We start from the raw sequence: 18,168 nt of genomic DNA, 5'->3' as shown, positions 1-18,168 counted from the left end.
CAGGAACGCATCAAGTCTCACCAGCTTTCTTACCTCTGCTGAGGACACTCATCCCCACAGCATGATACTACCACCACCATGTTTCAGTGAGAGGATGCTGCTGTCTGGGTGATTTTCTTTTTTTTTTTTTTTTACCCTATATGGTTGGTTGCCTTGGATTTGACACATTAAGGACAAAGTTCACATGCCTTCATGAGGTATAAATAACCGCTGGACGGATATGACACTGATCCTAACCGAATCGATGAAGAGTGCGAAGCGTGTGGGAAGATCGCAGCATTACCTGCACAACCCCGAGGCAACAGCTAACCTCTGGAATATTCATTTATAAATATAGACACACTAACTAAAGATTTCCCCGTCACTCTGCCATGCTGTCCTCTGGGTGCTGAGCACTCATTAGAGATGATTCTTGCCAGTGATTCTCAGCGGTTCCCAGTAATGAGTTTTCTTAGCAGATTTGCAGACGGCGAGAGCGAAGCTTTAGCTTCCTGCACTCAGAGATTTTCGCCCAACCGTAGGAGCGACGTGGAACTAATGTCAGGAAAAATGCATTGACTGTAAATCAGAGCTCTGGTTTTTTTTAATTCAGAGCCCAGATGCACTGTTGTTTGTAATCATGTAGGTCGTAGCTGGAGGCCAGACTGCGGCACGCCGAGTGCCTCATGACAACACTCCCTGGTGGGGAGACGGAGAGGGGCGGCTCCAGCTACAAGAAGCAATCAGGCCCACTCTCTGGTTCCACTCTGTCTCCCCATAATGCACTGCTTCAACGCAAAGGGCCATCCATTACGATGCATCAAAACCTGCAAAACAAATCTCCTTAAACAGGACGGTGTCAGGTGTGATGAAGAACAATCGACAGAGGGGAGGGAATAAACGAAAAAAAAAAAAGGAAAACACATTCCCTGGATAAAAAAGATGTCCTCCTTTTGTTCTTTGTTTGCCTTGTTATTCAGACTGTGTGTTCGCGTCTCTCGCGGGACGCTCGGCGAGGCGCGAGCCATTCGTCATCCTAATTGGCCGTGTTTAGAAAAAGCGACTGTTGTGTTTTGATAGAGAAGCTCCTCCACTCCTTCTGGTCAGAGCAGAGCTGCCGGCTGCCCGTCAAGAGATGGATCGCTATGGAAATGGGAGTCGCCACAGACGTGTTCCTTCAGAATCCAGCCTTATCTTTTTCGGGAGAAAGGTTTCCACTGCAGCGGGCCGCCGTTCTCGTCGTCCGGCGCCCAAATACCCGAAAGCAAAGTCAGACTCAAAACACTGCCTGTGTTCAGAATAACTCTAATGTTCTTGCCAACATCTTCATGTCTCCTCAACTCTGTCCCATGTTCAACCAGAAACTTCTGTGGCTTTTTTTTTTTTAATTCTAAGATTTTCACGATGTTTTACAGATAAAAACCTGAAAAGTGCGGTGTGCTTTGAGTCAATTATTTTAACTACAATTTGTAATTATTGCTCGACGTCTTTTGGGTTTTGTCTTTCATAGTTTGCACATCTAGACACTAAAACTTTTAATGACCATTTTGTGTCCCAAAAATGTAGCTTTCGCTTGCACTCCGTGACACCAGTCCATCACAGACACACAACAGTGCACACACACTCCTACGCAAGAACAGCTTTAAGCTTCAACAGTCATGTTTTTAGATTGTTGGAGGAAGCAGAATACCTCGAGAGAACTCACACATCCACAGAGAGAACCCAGGATCTTCCAGATGCAGGGCTTGTTTTTGTAAAAAAAAAAAATTTTTTTTTTTTACATATATGTTTTCCCTCCATTTTACAACTATGTGTTGATTTGCTTTGGTTTGTCAGGTCCAAACCAATGACACACATGACAAACTAAAATCATATCAACTAAAAGTTGTTGTTTTTTTTTTATCCAAAGCTGAAAAACATTTAAAAAATACATCTTTGGGTGACTTAGCAGCTTAAATTGGATGTTTTTGAAACTACTAGCAGTAAAGACGATGAATTACATCCTTGAAGTGTTCCCTAGTAACTGCGTGGCGCTGATAGGACTTATCAGCAAAGGACAAAGTCGGCCGCTACTGATGCGTCGGACACCGGAGATCTGAGTGAAATCCATCTCTGTCAATCGGCTGCTTTACATGGAGGCAGTATTTCTTATAATGGCCCATTTGTCACTCCATCTAATCTCATCACATCTTCCATTTCCTCCCATCCTTTCCTGTCAGATGGACATTTAATAGCAGCGACTGACCATTGCTCAAATTAACGAGTATTAGCCAGGGAATCGAAAGCCCCTTTTACGACTTCGCTGAGTCTCATGTTGCCAGAAAGATTAGAAGTTAGAAGTTCCTCCAGGTTTTCAGAAAGCTTAACAAGAAGTTGTAGCTTTGTGACCAAAGGAGGACGATGATGTGATAAATGCAGTCAACACCATTTGATAGCCACTTAAATCCAGGCTATCAATCAGTTTTTGAAAAATTCTGCCATGTAATCTTGACCCGATAATAACTTTACTTAGAGGCGGGCAGATTGATGCAAAATATCAGAAATATCGACACCAAGTCGGTGTCAGTTTTGGACTGGTGTGGCGACTTGGTATTTTGGTTTTTACGCTGTAGTTTCTCTACCTCAAAAAAAAAAAAAAAAAAAGGTTTAGATTTGATCTCAAATTTTAATATTTTGAACTTGGTTTATTTACACAAATTTGTTTTATTTTTCTATATCCTTTTCGAGGTTCTAACAAAATTATTCAAAGGGGAAAAAAAACACAAAAACACCTAAACGTTAGAATCTTGATGACATATCAAACCGATAGAAAGTTATCAAACTCTTTGTGTTGCCATTATTACCTCATTTCATGTTGAATTAAATTCTTTATCAATTTTTTTTTTTCCCGGTACTCACGCTGAAGTTGGACCTCTGAAGAGGAGCATCTGGAAACCCCCAGCAGTCTGAGTGAAGTCGGCGTGGCAGCCAGGTGTGTATAAAAATGCACATATAAAACAGCCGAGGCCTGAGCCGCCCACGTCCCTGTTGGTGCTGCCTTCGCGGGCCGCCCTCCATCTGCTGCGCCCTCACCGCCGCTGCAGCCAGGAAGCTCTGCGGCCATATGCTGGTGTTTGGATCGGAGGGGTCCGCCTTTCATCTGCCTCTTTGATGAGCATCTCCGGTCCTGCAGCTGTGGAGGGAGGAGAGGAGGAGCAGGCAGCAGAAATAAGTCCAAATATGCACAGAGCATAATAAAGGCATCAGTGCAGCGTCCACTTGTGTTCATCTGTCTTTTCGTGTGTGGAGCCTTGTGGTGCAGTGCAGGAGTGTTCATGTTTCACCATTTTGTCCCATTGCAAACTTTAAACTTCCAACTTCAAATTTGGAGGGAGATCCTACCTGGTTTCAGTTTTTACTAATAAAAACTGTTATCTTAGTGTGACTCCCTAAGATAACATTATGTAGCTTCATGCATCTAAAGCGGAGGGACTCAGACTTTTTTCTAACGTGTCCTTTTGTTTTGTTGCATGTTTAAGGACTCTTCACAAAAGGGCTTTGATTTTAAATTCTGACTGTGAATTTAAAATCACATTCAGAGGTTTTCAAAATCTTGCTGAATTTAAAGCGCATTAAATCTTCAGTCAGAGTCTCTTTTTTTTCAAACTCGCTGCGATACAGGCTGCTACAGGAGATCCTTCCCGTGCACACTCAGCATGTACAACCACTCTTTGAAGAGCCTCGGATCAGGTCAGTAACAACATTTCATTTCGTTTTGGGATCAGCAAAGTGTTTTTGAAATGAATCACAACTGCAGTTCAGTAGAACTTGAGCTCCGTCAAATCAAGACGTTTCCTTTGTGTATAAATTCTGCACGGCTGGTCCAACACTCAGTTGAATTATCATTATCGATGTTCAGGTTCTAACTCTTCTGATCAACTGTGTCTGGAGCATGATGCTGCCATATTCATGTACGCAGCCCAGAAAGTTCAACTTTGGCCTCATTTGACAAGAGCACCTTGTTTCACATGTTTTGCCGTTTCCATGGAAACAAACCCATAATCCATAATCACTAGCTTTGCGAAGCGCGTGACTAATTGTTTTCGCGCTGAACTGCGGATCTCTGCAGCTCCTTTACTAATCAGTTACCGCCTGGTGCAAAACTTTGGATTTCAGAGAAAAGGGGACACATTCAAATGCGCACCACACTTTTCAGATTTAGAAAACTAATTACCGCTTTCCCTCCACTTCACAGCTACACGTTGCTCTATCTACCATAAACTGAAGTTTGTAACTGTAGCATGACAAAACGAGAAAAAGCTCAATACGTTTGCAACGTGCTGTGCTTTTGACTCCTTGTGTAATTAACACTGAGGGAATAACGGGCGTTTCAACTCCCATCTAGTCTGCAGGAACCCACCGCATCCCTGCAGTGATGCTGTTTATTCAAGCTCCTGCTCTCGGCCTTTGCAGAGAACAGCAGCAGCTAGTTGCTACATCTGTCCAGCCCAAATGTGCTTCAGTGCGTGGCATTATTAGCCCAAAACCACTGCGGGCTTCGATCCATGAACATATAAACAAACCGAGTGTGAATGAAGGAAGAAAAAAAAATAAAATCACAGGAAGTCAGAGTCATGACATCTGTGTCAAAACAGCAATTACACGCTTGCCTGATTTCTAACGATAAACAGACCAGCGACACCAAACCATGAACGGCGCCTCGCTGCGACAAGGTCCCTGAATTCAATTAGTGACAGACAGTCACTCTCGCACTCTCAAACACGTGCACACACGTACGGGGGCATGCACGTGCACAGTTTGGGTGCGTTTGCAGCTAAATCTGGTGCAGAAACCTTGAAATTTCCAATTTAAGTGGAAGTCATATTGAGTTTCCCTCCCTCGGCGTGTTCATGCCAGCGTGACTCCCAAGTTTCCTCGACCGCACACTGAGCCGTCACTCAAAGCTCTCCGGAGATGAGTGCGGACTCCCGTCTCCGGTCCGACTCGGTCTTCCCTGTCTGTGGAGTTTAAAACCAGAGCCAAAAAGAATCGTTATAACTCAGAATACGGAGCCCAGGCTCCTCCTTTAAAGGCAAACTTATTTCTTTACATTATTTTTAATGTTACGTTCACTAAATAGGATTTTATGTTCCAGTCCAGGGGGTCTGGTGACTCTCTGGACCTTCTGCAGTGGCTATTAAAAACTTTGGCTAAAAATGACTGTCAACTAATAAAGCAGTTCCTCTGTTTTTATTCCTGGATGAATTAATAAATTTATTTATTGTTTTTAATTTAACAGAACGATGCTAAAAGAACCAGCAATGTTTGTTTAAGTCTATATTCTTAAACATAAAAAACATAAAATGTTTTTTTTTGTTTTTTTAAATACAATTTCTTATTGCCTTTTTATGTGTCTTTTTATTTCAAAAGGTCATGTAATATTTGCTACTTTAGATGGGTTTTATTTAGCTTTACTGAGAAGGAAATAAAATAGCTCTTTGGATTGTAAGAGCTGTTTTTGCAGACCCGTGTTCTACACAGCATTCATATCATTTTTCTGATATGTTAGTTATGTGAAGGGGGAAAAAAATAGTAAAAGCAATCAGAAGGAAAATCAACCAAGACATAAAGAATGTATATAGAAACATATTTAGAATGCTAGTGTTATTGCAGAAAAGAGCAAATAAAGCCGTTATTGTTTCGTCAAAACAGGCTGGACAACAACTATCTTATTTAGCTTATCAGTCAGTTCAAGATATAAGAACTTGTGAATATGAGGGTTGTTTGTGAGATTAAAATGACTTTTTTTTAAAAATATATATATATTTTCCAATTATGTTAGTTTATTAAAAATAACTGTTTAGAGTATTTCCCCTTTTGCCCCAGTTTCAAGTGTTTTGCAGCAGGTTTTCTTCCAAGTTTCAGCTCCATCCATCTTCCTATCCTGAGCGGTTGTGGAAGACACACAGCGCCACCATTTATCACCAAATAGTGCGCTTAGGGTGATACGCAATGTTCTCACATCCATCACATTTTGCATGTGGGCTCAACATTTGAATGAGCTCTATGTTTTCGGTCTCCAACGTGACTGCTGGTAAACAATTTCAATAACAGCTTTCCTTTTTGCCACTCTGCTGTAAAGGCCACATTTGTGAAGTATGACATTAATAGGTCTGTGAGATGTTTAAAGGTTTGTTTTCACACTTAAACTTTCCCCCTGACCTGTTGGCTGTGATCCCCTCTCTTCATGCAGCGTATTCTCCAAGGTTCTCTTAACAAACCACATATAAAATCCCACCACAATACATCGAAGTAACATGAGAAATCGTGAAAAAGTTCTGGGATTAGGACGACATTTCAGTCTAACTTCTGCGCTCCTCCACTTCTAGCTGATTCACACTTCTCCCAGAGGGGGGAACGGCAGGCTCACAGTCCTACTGGGCCCCATCAGCTCGATGCTGGGATGAAAAGCACCATCTGATTTCCTCTTGTAGCTAATTGGAGCTTCGGCTGTGCTAATTAAATCAAGGAGCCACCTGGCGTGTGAGCATGTGCGTCCTCGCGGAGGAACACTTAAAGCCGCTGTTTTATGCAGATATCCCACATTATGCCCTACCAGACATTTCGACATCTTTGTGTGTACAGGTTGCTCCTCTCCCCTCACTTAAAAGCCATTGTTGCTAAGCGTAGAAACCAGCTTTGGTGTCTGCACGAGAGACACCGTGAAAATGTCAGGCTCCCTTGTTAGCGATTCCAACAGGCAAAAAAGGCAATTATGCTATTTTCATGTTTCCACCAAGGCCCCGCTGCCTCCGACATCATTCCGACACAAGGGCCCGGTGTTTTAACACCGGCGACAGCGGCATTACATTCCTCCGCTTCGGCGGGAAAAAAAAAAACCCTCACCCTCCCCTCCAGAGCTCCTGTCCCCCGCCGTCTGCCTCTCCTATCTCTCTCAATCACCCTTATCTCTCTCTCCCCCGGCTCTCACCTCCTCTTTCATTTCCCAGACAGTCTATCATTTGGGCAACACGGCGGCATGATTGTGGCTTCCGCTGGAGGAGGAGAGCCGAATGCCATCATCGCTCCCAGGGCCATAATCAATAGTGTCAGTAATGGCGGTGGCGGGAGGAGAACAGCGGATTGCTGCGGGTCTTTGTCTCTTCTCTGGCTCTCCCAGCAGTGCTGTTGAATTATTCTGCAGGCGTTCCTGCTGTCAGCCTCACTTAACTTAAGGCTGCACAAAGGGAAAATGTATACCGTCATAAAAAGGTATGGAGCTCATATTGCCCGTTGAATGGGCTCCAAATGTATTGTTATTGGCAAGGCTGTGCTTTTATAAAACAACTGAATTTCTACAATGGCCTCAGTCATGTAATGGGCTTTAACAGAGCTGCTTTCTATATCCCTTTATGTGGCTCGGCTTGGTAATAAAGCAAAGTTTCACCGCTCCATTTATTATTTACTCCATTGGCTTTTGAATTTGTATTTCTACTGTTTCATATTTTGATGTAGATATCGGTTTTCTTTCAAATGTTAATATAATCTTCAGTGGTAGGACATGCTCACATAGGAAAAAGAATCACATAGTATGTATACAGTGGATATAAAAGCTCTGCACATACTTGTTAAAAACTGAACCCTGTATTATTCATCTGCACAATGAACCTGTCAGGGGAGGAAGTGGGAGATTTCCAAAAATTAAAAGCTGCAATGACCCGGATTTGACAGTCTTTCCTGAACAACTTTATGATTCAGTTTCAGCTCTCAGTCTTTGTAGATAAACTCCTACCTGAGGTCGAATCTGATTATCTGGAAATAAAGTTTAGCGTCTTTTGCAGAGAGTCCGAATAGTGATGCAGTTTCATAAAATGAACTTCATTTCTTCTACCTATTAAAAGTGATTGTTGATAAACCAATAAGACAACAAAAAAAAAGCATCCATCAGCATCTCAATGTTGGTAAGTAGTTGGTAAGCTAACTACCGAACACAACTTGAAGCATTCAAGATGGCCGCCTGGTTTGCCATGACGTCCTGCTTTAAATGGACTCTTGCGGAGCTTTTCAGCGCTGCGTGGGATTCATTCCCTCTCAGAGCTCAGGTGACGGCACCGCGTTCAACCAGCCAAGTGAGAAGTCAGCTGTCTCGACTCCCGCAGCCGCCGAGCTGCCTCTGTGTCAGGGTGTCTGAGCCCTTCAGTGTCAGCTCCAGTTGAGGGGGGGGGGAAGGCACCTGATCATGTGGGTGCAGGCCCAGAACGCCTTCACTTTGAAGAAAGTAGCACTTTGTTTTTGGAACCAAAGAAAATTCTCTCTTTTTTTCTTATTTGCGCTGCAGCGCAGAGGAAAGGAGCGACAGGGAGGAGAGCAAGGGGGAGCAGAAAAGATACAATTTCACAGCTGAACACGCCCGCTTGGTTTTCCAGCGTGAGCAGGAAGAGATTTCACACCTGAGGTAATAACAGAGCAAGCGTAGAAGATAGGATCAGGTTTTTTAACACCGCTACCCTCTATTTCTCTTCATAAGGATAAATAGTGTTTTCTGCTAGAAGCACTTAAACTAATACATGCTTTAAAAAGGAAACAGTCTGTCTTACTTCCCTTACGTCTGCTGGAAATGGAGACTGCAAAGGCGAACTAGTACAAAACAAAGAGTGACATTTTTCTTTTTTGTTTACATGTTCGTAGATGTTTAGTATTTATTTTCAGTATGCATTTACTTTTTTTTCTAAAGAAAAAAAACCCCTTCAGATTATGTTTCACTTTAACCAGCATATATGGGTTTGTTGTACTTAATGGTGTTAAACGTTATGTTTGGGGTTAAGCGTCCAATTGTGCAGGCTTTTAGATGTAAACATATAAGACAAATAGAAAGCGAATGAAAAGAAGGAAAATATATTTTAATACTATGTCTGATATAAAATAAGGTTAAACAGAATCATAGATATAGTCGTTCAAAACCTGGTAACTAACTGATTATATAAATCGGTTGCAGTTGTGAGGTTTTGATTAGCGACGCACCGATACATTTTTTGATACCAATACAGATATCTGAGGTTTAGGATCAGCCAAAACTGATCCGATACAGAAAAACCGTGCTGAATTGACTTAAAATGTTTCTTTATTTAAGTTTCCGGGTGGTTTCCTGACCCACATGCAGAATCGCATACAGGACTCCGAATTAACAACGTGAGAAATTTATTAACAATGACAAATGTGCTAAAAGGTCTGGGTTTCTGTAACGTCTGCAGAGGAGAAGAGAAGTTAGTGCGGCGAGGAAGGAAGGAAGATAAATCTTTCAGTGAGAGACAGAGGAGGACTTACGGGTTGAAGCCGGCCGTGGAGGAGGGATGGCGATCCAGGGGTGATAGGTGGAGGCGTTAGGCAAAGATTTATGCTCCAGGTAGCCGTGGAGTCAGCAGAGTGTGAGACCCAGATGACACTGAACAGAGATCGGTGGAGAGGCAGGCAGGTGGCAACTGGAGGTAATGGGGGCAACCGAGGACTGAGTGAACGTCACTGGATGACTGTCTCAGAGGTTTCTGGCCAACAGATCTGGAGTTTAGAGATGAAACCAGCAATGACTTCGGTCTGGGAGGTGCAGATACAGAGAGCACAAGAAGTGAGCTGGAGTCACGTAAGCTTGGAAGCAAAGTAGCTTTCATAAAGACCAGAATCAGGGCTCCACTCTGCTAGAGCCCCACAGACCAGGATCCCGACACATCTGGCTTATGTAGAAAAGAGGAACTGCTCAGATTCTTTTTGAAAATACTCTTGAAGAGGCAGTACGTTTTTAGCTTTACATCGTGTCACGACGTTATTTCCTCGTCATATCTGGAGTTGTTATCTTGATTCTTTCATGCATGTTTGAGAAATTTTTTTATCTCCGGTGGCAACCATTCAGCTGTGCATAGTGCCTGGATGGACCTAGCTCCGCCTTCGAGGGTGAAGTTCCTCCTCTGGGTAAAGCAACAGCCAATCTCAACTCCTTCAGACTAGCCAGAAGAAATTAGCAAACACTGGGTGGAACGGCGCATCTGCTGAGCTCGTTATATGAACTACTCCTCAGTACGACTCTGGTAAAACTGTTGTTAAAGGGATAATAGAGGAGCGATGTTGTGATGACTTCCTGGAGGCGGGGCTTCAGAAAGAACAGGAGTTTCTTAAAGAGACAGGGGCCCAATTTCAAGGCGTTAAACTGTGAAGCAAAATTTCTTTTAAGTCATACAGCATTTTTATAACAGCTGAAGTTAACATAGTTAATTGATTGTGCTGAGATGACAGAATGTGGCTGGTAAATGCATAATACTGCCCCTTAACAGATTAAAAAACTGAACCAAAGAATGAGTCAAGGACTTCTGTTTACTGCCTCATTTTTTAATACAATATGAGGTCATTGAGTTTTATTTTTAGAATTTATATAACCAATAAAGCAGCTAACTAAACTCTTTGAAGCAAGCCTTTAGTCTGACCGTGTGTATACTCAGAAATGCCCGACCTCCAGGCCCACACAAACGACACACAAACGACCATCTTCATTTTCCCCACTTTTCCCCTCTAACCTTATTCACTTCCATCATGTCCCAGACACCATCAGTCACGGAGGCCAAATCCAATCTTCTGCTCAAGAATCAATCTCCCATCTCACTGGTAAAGCAGCACCTCATTGCTGTGCCACGAGATAATCAACCCCTCCTCACCCCTAATTGCTTTTCAGATCAAAACATTAACAGGATTTCTCAATTGTAATGCATTGTGGCCACGCCATCAATATGCATATGACAGTAGAATTGAGCCATCTGTTTAGCTTTCACGGCGCTGGCCCTTTTCCAAAAAAAACGGGACGCTCAATTTCAAGGACTTCGTTTTGGCCCGCATCCACCGGCGGAATAATCCGAGCGAACTCCAGCGTCGGGAAAACCGACGACCCAAATTGATCCATCAGTCAGCCCATCCAGACAAATGTTTATTCAGCTATGCCTCGGTTCAGTTATTCACAGTCGCGGATGAAGGATGGAATAAAATAAAAATAATAAACGACAGCAGGGAATAAAGAAGTTGACAAAGAGAGAAAAAAAGACGGCGCTCTTTTCGGCGCGGTAGGTGATCGCCTTGGGTTACCTCTGGGTGGAATCAATTATACAGGCTTCTTAAAAAGGCCCTTTCTGGGCTTCACAGGAAAATGTGAAGCAAACAAGTTCCCAAGGTATCTAAGCATTACTCCTTTTTATGTTGGAACATCAAACTTTCCCCTTTAAAACATTTTTTTTTTTTTTTGTAGTTACTTTCAGAGTGAAAATGTGGGGCATTGGAGATGTTCTCGCCAACTTCAGTCGCTTCCCTCCCTCCCTCCCTCCCTCTCCCTTAACTTTCCCCTCATGACTGATGTGTCTCCCCTACAAAAAGCGAATGTTGTTAGAGGAACTCCGCACCAGCTCCTGGGTGGTGTCCCTATTTTAGTCGTTGCTGGGGGGGACAGGGACATTAAGAGAAAATGGGTTTTAACGGGCATTTCTGACAGCTTTACTTTGCATTTCAGCGCTCCACGACGGGAAAACATAAACCTGACCTTGCTGTAACTTCAGTCTCCTGTTGACGCTGCAATTCCTGAGCGTTCCCGACGACTCCAAGAGGCCGTTTCATCGGGAAAACAGGCTTTTTTTAAAGGGATATTTGAGGTTGAAGTCGTAAAAAAAAACATTTAATAAAAGGTTCTTAAAATAAAACTAAATAACTTCAAGTATACAATTTTCTTAACCCTTTCGGATTTCATCTAACTCATTTTCACTCCACTTCAGAATTGAAATAAAGGGGGGGGAAAATGACTTCTTTTTTTTTTTCATACTCATAAAAACACATTTAAAAATGAATTATGAAATCACAAATAAGCTTTAAAAGCTGACAGATATCCTCTCTGCATGGTAACACTAAATAATTAAGATATTCCAACTCTTGATGTCCATGTCAACTTTGAAAAAAATCCTACCACTTAATGATAGATTTTCAAAATAACTTCAAAAACTCCCACTGGAAATGTTTAAAATTTTACTGTGAGCAGTTCCATTAGGTTAACATAAAGTTCAATCTATATTTTTGACAGAAGATCAACATCTCCTTCTCTAGTTTCAGCGAAACGCTCGACTTGTCTGATTGCCCGACGCTCACTCGTTTCAAGTTAGGATTTAGACTCTCGATGTCGCTGGTCAATAAGAAACCAGAATCATCCAAATGACAAAATCCATATTTTTATTATTGGTTTAAACCCAGAAATATGTCAAGTGGACGTGGAGTCTGAAGACTGATGGTGTTGACAAAAGCCCAAACTGAATGTATAGTGATGGACTAATGTAAAAAGTGAGTCGTAGTAAAGTGGAGGGGAAAGACCGTCAGGTTTTGCAGTTATGATGGATCCAACCACATAGAGGAGAGTGGAAGATGTGGCCAGATGTTCTAATAATGGAAGAACAGAACATGGAGCCATTGTGAGTGCAACAAGAAACCAGAGAGGAACATTGAAATGGAGATAGAGAGGAAGAATGAAGACTAGCACTGAAACCAGGTGAGGCTAATCAGAGGGATGTAGAGCAGCTCAGGGATTTTCGCTCTTACCTTTTTTTTTTTTTTAACGTATGGATAGATGGTATGATGCAACATGGTGGTGTTTTTACCAAATGAGAACAGCTGATTAGCTTTTTAAAAGCTCAAATAATACTTGAACTTTGACCTTACATCCCAGAGGAGTTGAAACGGAGGCTCCATGGATGCAGAGCAAGACTAAAAAGAGAGGAGGAGGAAGTTCATCTCTTGCATCAATCATAACGGGCATCTACAACGTTTCTCTCTCTGCCCGGGTTTCTGACCACACGCCAAGACAGAAATGTACAGAGGAGCGGCAAAAGCACATGATGTGGATTAGCAGTGACTGCAACAAATGATGGAGTCATCCAGAACGAGTTACAGTGGAAGACGGTCTCTGTTGGCCAGATATTGTGCATTTCATGGCAGTCATACAGCAACACCGTCTTCAGTCAGAGGCTTTTCCAGACTGACAGCTACTGCAGATCCTTCCTGCCCAAAGTCACCATCCTCACTGAAGACACGTATGGCAACATTTAATATTGGGATACATTTCTGAATTGAGTTGGATTATAAAGGATATAAAATGAAAAAATGCCTAAAACTAACTAGAACCAACAAGACCTTAGCGGCAACAATAACAATCAAATGGATCAGAAAGCTAAACATGTAGATCTTAACATGTAAAAAGTGCAGCCATCTTAGGACTTGTTCTTTTTTCCCAGCGTAACTAAAAACTTCAGTTTCTTAACGGGAGAAGTTGTGCTTCACTCTCCCTGCACCTCACAGCTACTCTGTGCTTTGTGTTGGTCTATATCGCATAAAATACATTGAAGTTTGTTACTTTAGCAAACGGGAAGCATGGCTCTACGTTTGAAGACGACGACGCGCTTTGCTTGTCGGTTACACTTCAAGGCGAGCCTCATTTAGGAATGAAGACGGGAAGGAGGAGATGTTTCCCTTCGCTGCGAACAGCTTTTACAGCCTCTTCCCCCTGAACCTTATTTGCGGTAGTTTCTTGGAGTTAGCAAAACTCTTAAAAGGGAGCAATTTCTCACATCTTCCTAGCTTAGCTTCAAGCAGAGCGGCATGCAAACAGCGTGTTCCGTCTCTTGTCTATTATGTTGCTCGGCGGGCTGTTTAAATCCGGGCCTTTTTTCTTTCTTTTTTTTTTTTTTTCTTAACTGCTGAAACATTGAAGCTTCGCCTCTTTTTAAGTCTGCGGTTAATTGGCAAACTTGCCTACACTCCCTAAGAGCAGGAGTCGGTCTGCGGGGAGGAGAACAACCGCCGCAACACGTCTCAAGTCTCCGCAGGTTTCTTCATCTCTTCTAATTAATCGCGTGTTTAAAAGCAGGAAACCTAAATACGCCGCTGACACGCTGCCAATTAATTTTCAATCGCAGTCTTCCTGAAGCTCTCCTGCCCCACCGAGGGGAGCACAGGAAAAAAAAAAAAATCTAAACTTGTACAGACTGGTAATGAAAGCTTTAACAGGGCCTCTTTGTTCCTGACAACACATGGTGAAACGTGCATCCGGGCCGTTTCGGTTCCTTGTAATCAGTTTCCCCCCCCCAAGCAGAAAACATGGCGGGGAGCGTCGATCCAAGAAGCGGCAGCGTCTCCTGCCTCCTTCCTGTCTTTGAGGTTCATGCCGAACAGATCCTTTAATTAAGAAGAGTCGATATTAAAACATAGCACTTTGTCCAAAGTGGAAATGTTTCCTGGTGAAGCTGTATAGTCAAATTGTTAGTGATCCAGTCATTGGTCACTGTAAGGTCTGTTACAAACGATTAACAGCAATAAAATTAAAGAACCAATACTCTAAGCTCTGCTATTAAATCAGCACTATTATTAATTCCTTATCAATGATTGCCTAATCAACTGTCTGAGGGTAAAATTCTTATTATTTAAGTACATCATTAGTCCATATGCAGGGGGTTTTCTGAGTAAACACGAGGCTGCATCAAAAATGATTCAACTCAAAAATGTTAAATTGTTCACAAATAAAATCACACAAGAGCAGTTAAATTCTTAAACACAACTAATATTCCAAAGAGTTCAGCCAAGTGAAACACTAAAACGCACTTTCAGTGACGATTGTGGTCTTGAAATGATCCAGTAGAACTTTTGATGGGTCATCTCCTGACCTGATCCAGTCGAGCATCAGGTGTGCTTGAAATAGGACAGGAAGAGATTTTTTTTTTCCTTCTTTCAACTTAATTCCGAGAACATTTGAGAGCAAAAATAATTTTTTTTTCCATCCATCCATTTTCTTTCACCCTTGTCCCTTAGTGGGGTCGGGAGGGGTGCTGGTGCCTATTTCCAGCTAACGTCTCGGGCGAGAGGCGGGGTCACCCTGGACAGGTCGCCAGTCTGTCACAAGGCAACACAGAGACACACAGGACACACAACCATACACACACACATTCACGCCTAGGGGAAATTTGTAGAGGCCAATTAACCTGACAGTCATGTTTTTGGACTGTGGGAGGAAACCGGAGTACCTGGAGAAAACCCACCATGCACAGGGAGAACATGCAAACTCCATGCAGAAAGACCGGGAATCGAACCCAGAACCTTCTTGCTGCAAGGCAACAGCTCTACCAACTGCGCCACTGTGCAGCCCACTATTTTTTTTCCATATAACTGCAAATAAATTTAGGGGTTAAAACATTTCAGGTTGTTTGGTGTTTTTGTAAAGTCAGAGTTGTGGCCCGGCCATTCAGCTGCTCCTGAGTCATTTGATCCAAAGCGAGTTTCCGCGGTACAAACTCCCCGGCGCTGGTAAGTCAAGCCGGTTTTGGATGAACAGCCGCCGGGTTTAGCATGGAGTGCTTAGTCATCGCATCACTTTATTGAGAGTGTTACTATGAGTATCACTATACTATAGTATCACTCTTAATAAGAGTCATCAGGAGCAAAAGAAAGGGATTCTCCACTAACTGAAAGCCTCTTTAAAAGAGCTGAGGTGGACTGAGGAAAAAAAAAAAATCAGTTTATTCTTAGATTTTTCTTTGCTGCCATTTGTGTTTGATTCTGTTACAAATGATTAGAGTTGTAATAGGAACTGAAATGAGCTGGAGTGGAGGAGCAGGCTGCACAAGGCTGCCACTCCGCTGATTAGTGCTTAAGAAGCACTAATCAGTTCTTTAGGAGCTCAAGGGAAATCTTGTCACGTATTAAAAGCACTACTGGGAGCTTTATTCATTAGTAGATGGTATCTGGTGCTGCATGTTCCCCCTAAAAATGCACACAGCATGGCCTAACCGTCAGAATGTCCACCACTGTGACGCTACACTGAATCTAGTTTTACCACTCCAGGTGGCAGCATGTCGGCGTACCTCTGACACTTAAAATTCTTTTTTTTTTTTTTTTTTTAAATCCTACATATAAAATATTACATTATGCTCTCCATTTTTGGATGCTGTTCCGCTGTAATAATTTTTTTTTTTGCTGATACTTAATTTAACTTTTGGTCATCTGTTATTACGCGTAGCAACAAGTTGGTTCACAACCACAACCGGCTGATTAACATTGAAAAAGCTGAAACGAAGCTTTAATTCTCCCATTACACTCCCAAGGTTTCAACAGTTTCTCAGCTGCGCCACCAGAGAAAACAAGATGGATTTGTTTTACGCAAACGTCAAAGATTCAAACATTCCCGGTGCAAAACCTTCTCTGAGAAAATCGGATCACAATCCCGTATTTCTCGTCTGTCGCGGGAAGTTAAAGGAGTCTTGCAGGGATGTTTTGAGGCTACGGATGAGATTGCTCTTTCCAGCCACAGGGGGGAAATCGATGCCATGGCTGAGTTTGTGACCAACTACATAAATTTGTTTGGGCAACATGAGATGCTTCCCTAACAAAGAACCCCTGGACCACCAGTGACCTGAAGGAAGTGTTAAATGATAGCAGGGAGTTCATTGAGATGTATGCAGAAGGCGGGAGGCAGTCATAACCCATTTCCATAAATATTTACCACTCTAGTCAAAAATCTCAACATGTTTGAGTTTTGCAGGCGAACCGCCGTAAAGAAAAACATCAGACGTTGTTGCTTCCTCTAAAAAAAAAAAAAAAAACCCCGAGCACCATAGATGCTTTCTCTCCCTGCCAGCTTTTCTTTTTTATTTTCTTTCTCCTCACAAGAAGTTGTCTTTAAAGATGCTGGATGTCGGAGGCGCCGTGGCAACGTCAGTGAAAACAAAACTGTTCTGTGATTTCAACTTTTTTTTGCTCGAGGCATCTCTCACAGCACCGAGAAAACTGCAGCAGCACAACAAATTGTTCCAGTGCGTTTCGTACAAGGCTGGCTTTACAGAGAGGAGAAAAACAGGATACAAGAAAGCCCAATGTGTTTGCAAAACATCACCATTTCATTTCTCCCCTTCTGGTCACTCAATATTGATTAAAATACCAATTGATATTTTAAGTTTGTGATTGGTTTCAGTAGCTGTAACAATGAAGTGACATAGTTCCTGTGTATGATTCTACCGTCGATGCACAAAACCCTTACAACATTTTTAAAAATTAGAAATAATGGGGGCGGGGGGACATCCAGGCACCTAACCTCTATGTTTCTTGGTAATAATTTAAGTCTAACCGGATGGGGTTGTTTTTGATGTGACAACACTGCCCTCTGGCGAAAGTTTAGAGTACATCCACGGAGAGAAAACAGTTCAATTCAGTTCAATTACTTAGAGGATTTTATACCGTCACGTGATCTGTATGTTTTTATCTTTGTTTTTTTTAAAAAAAAAAAACTGTAGCACATAAAAACATGTTCACCAGAGTTAAAAAATAAAATAAAATAGAGCAAATACTGTACAAATTTAGACATTATAGGCCTGGACACTACTGAGAGATAAAAGCCATACAACAGAAATAAAGCATCATCATAAAAAAAACGAGTTCAGTAGAGGTATAGTCTAAATACAATACCTTATGTCACCTGTGAAGCCTGGAGATGGAAGTCTCAGTTTTTGGGCGCAGCAGAACCTGACCAGCTCACCATCATAGAGCTTTACAGAGAATCAGAGGGTGCTTGAGGAAAATGTGAAACCATCTTTGGGAAAACGGAAAGATGAGCTGGACTCTACAACAGGACAATGAGCCAAAACAAACCTGGAGATCCATCAAGGTCTGGATGGCAGTTGAGAAACAGGAAGTCCTGTCTGAGGAGGCTTGAAACCAGGCAATGGAGAGAGAAACGGCGTAAACACTACACAGATCAGGGGCAGGGGTCATTTTCAAGCTATTGTGGTGTTTTACATTTTTTTCCCCTCAGCTGGAAAAGCATGTCTTTGTTTTAAATCAGCAAAACATGGATCAAGGATTTTGGTGGTTACAGCCAATTCGAAGAATCAGGTTCACCATCAATATGTGAACATAGTTCCTTTACAAAGAATTTTATATGTGATAGTTTGACCTAATTTTTCCACACGACTGAAGATTTAAGTCTGGAAGTAAAATTCAGCTAGTTTTGAGTTTGATCTGAATACATCTCCCTCGTTTTCCTGGCTGTTTTTTGCATCAGCACCTCAGCAGACTGCTTCCTTTCCAACATGTGTGTTATTCTCTAGTTAGCAACTACGTGAAGTTGTATACGCTGTATTTTCAACCAGCGATTTCAAC

The 18,168-nt window shown here is 42.3% G+C and overlaps 1 long non-coding RNA gene across 1 annotated transcript; it reads right to left on the bottom strand.

Moving 5' to 3' along the window:
- Positions 1–565: 565 nt before the first annotated feature.
- LOC145554847 (uncharacterized) lies at positions 566–10,466 on the bottom strand. Its single transcript, XR_014090868.1, has 2 exons — positions 9,283–10,466; positions 566–3,151 (listed from the first exon to the last, which is right to left on the bottom strand). It is a non-coding gene; the product is annotated as an uncharacterized LOC145554847 (long non-coding RNA).
- Positions 10,467–18,168: the final 7,702 nt, after the last annotated feature.

This window comes from Poecilia reticulata, chromosome 14, assembly GCF_904066995.2.
Source record: "Poecilia reticulata chromosome 14, P_reticulata-male-v2, whole genome shotgun sequence".
Taxonomy (NCBI): domain Eukaryota; kingdom Metazoa; phylum Chordata; class Actinopteri; order Cyprinodontiformes; family Poeciliidae; genus Poecilia; species Poecilia reticulata.
Note: the sequence above shows the minus strand (reverse complement) of the source record. Positions and strands in the feature narration are given on the sequence as shown.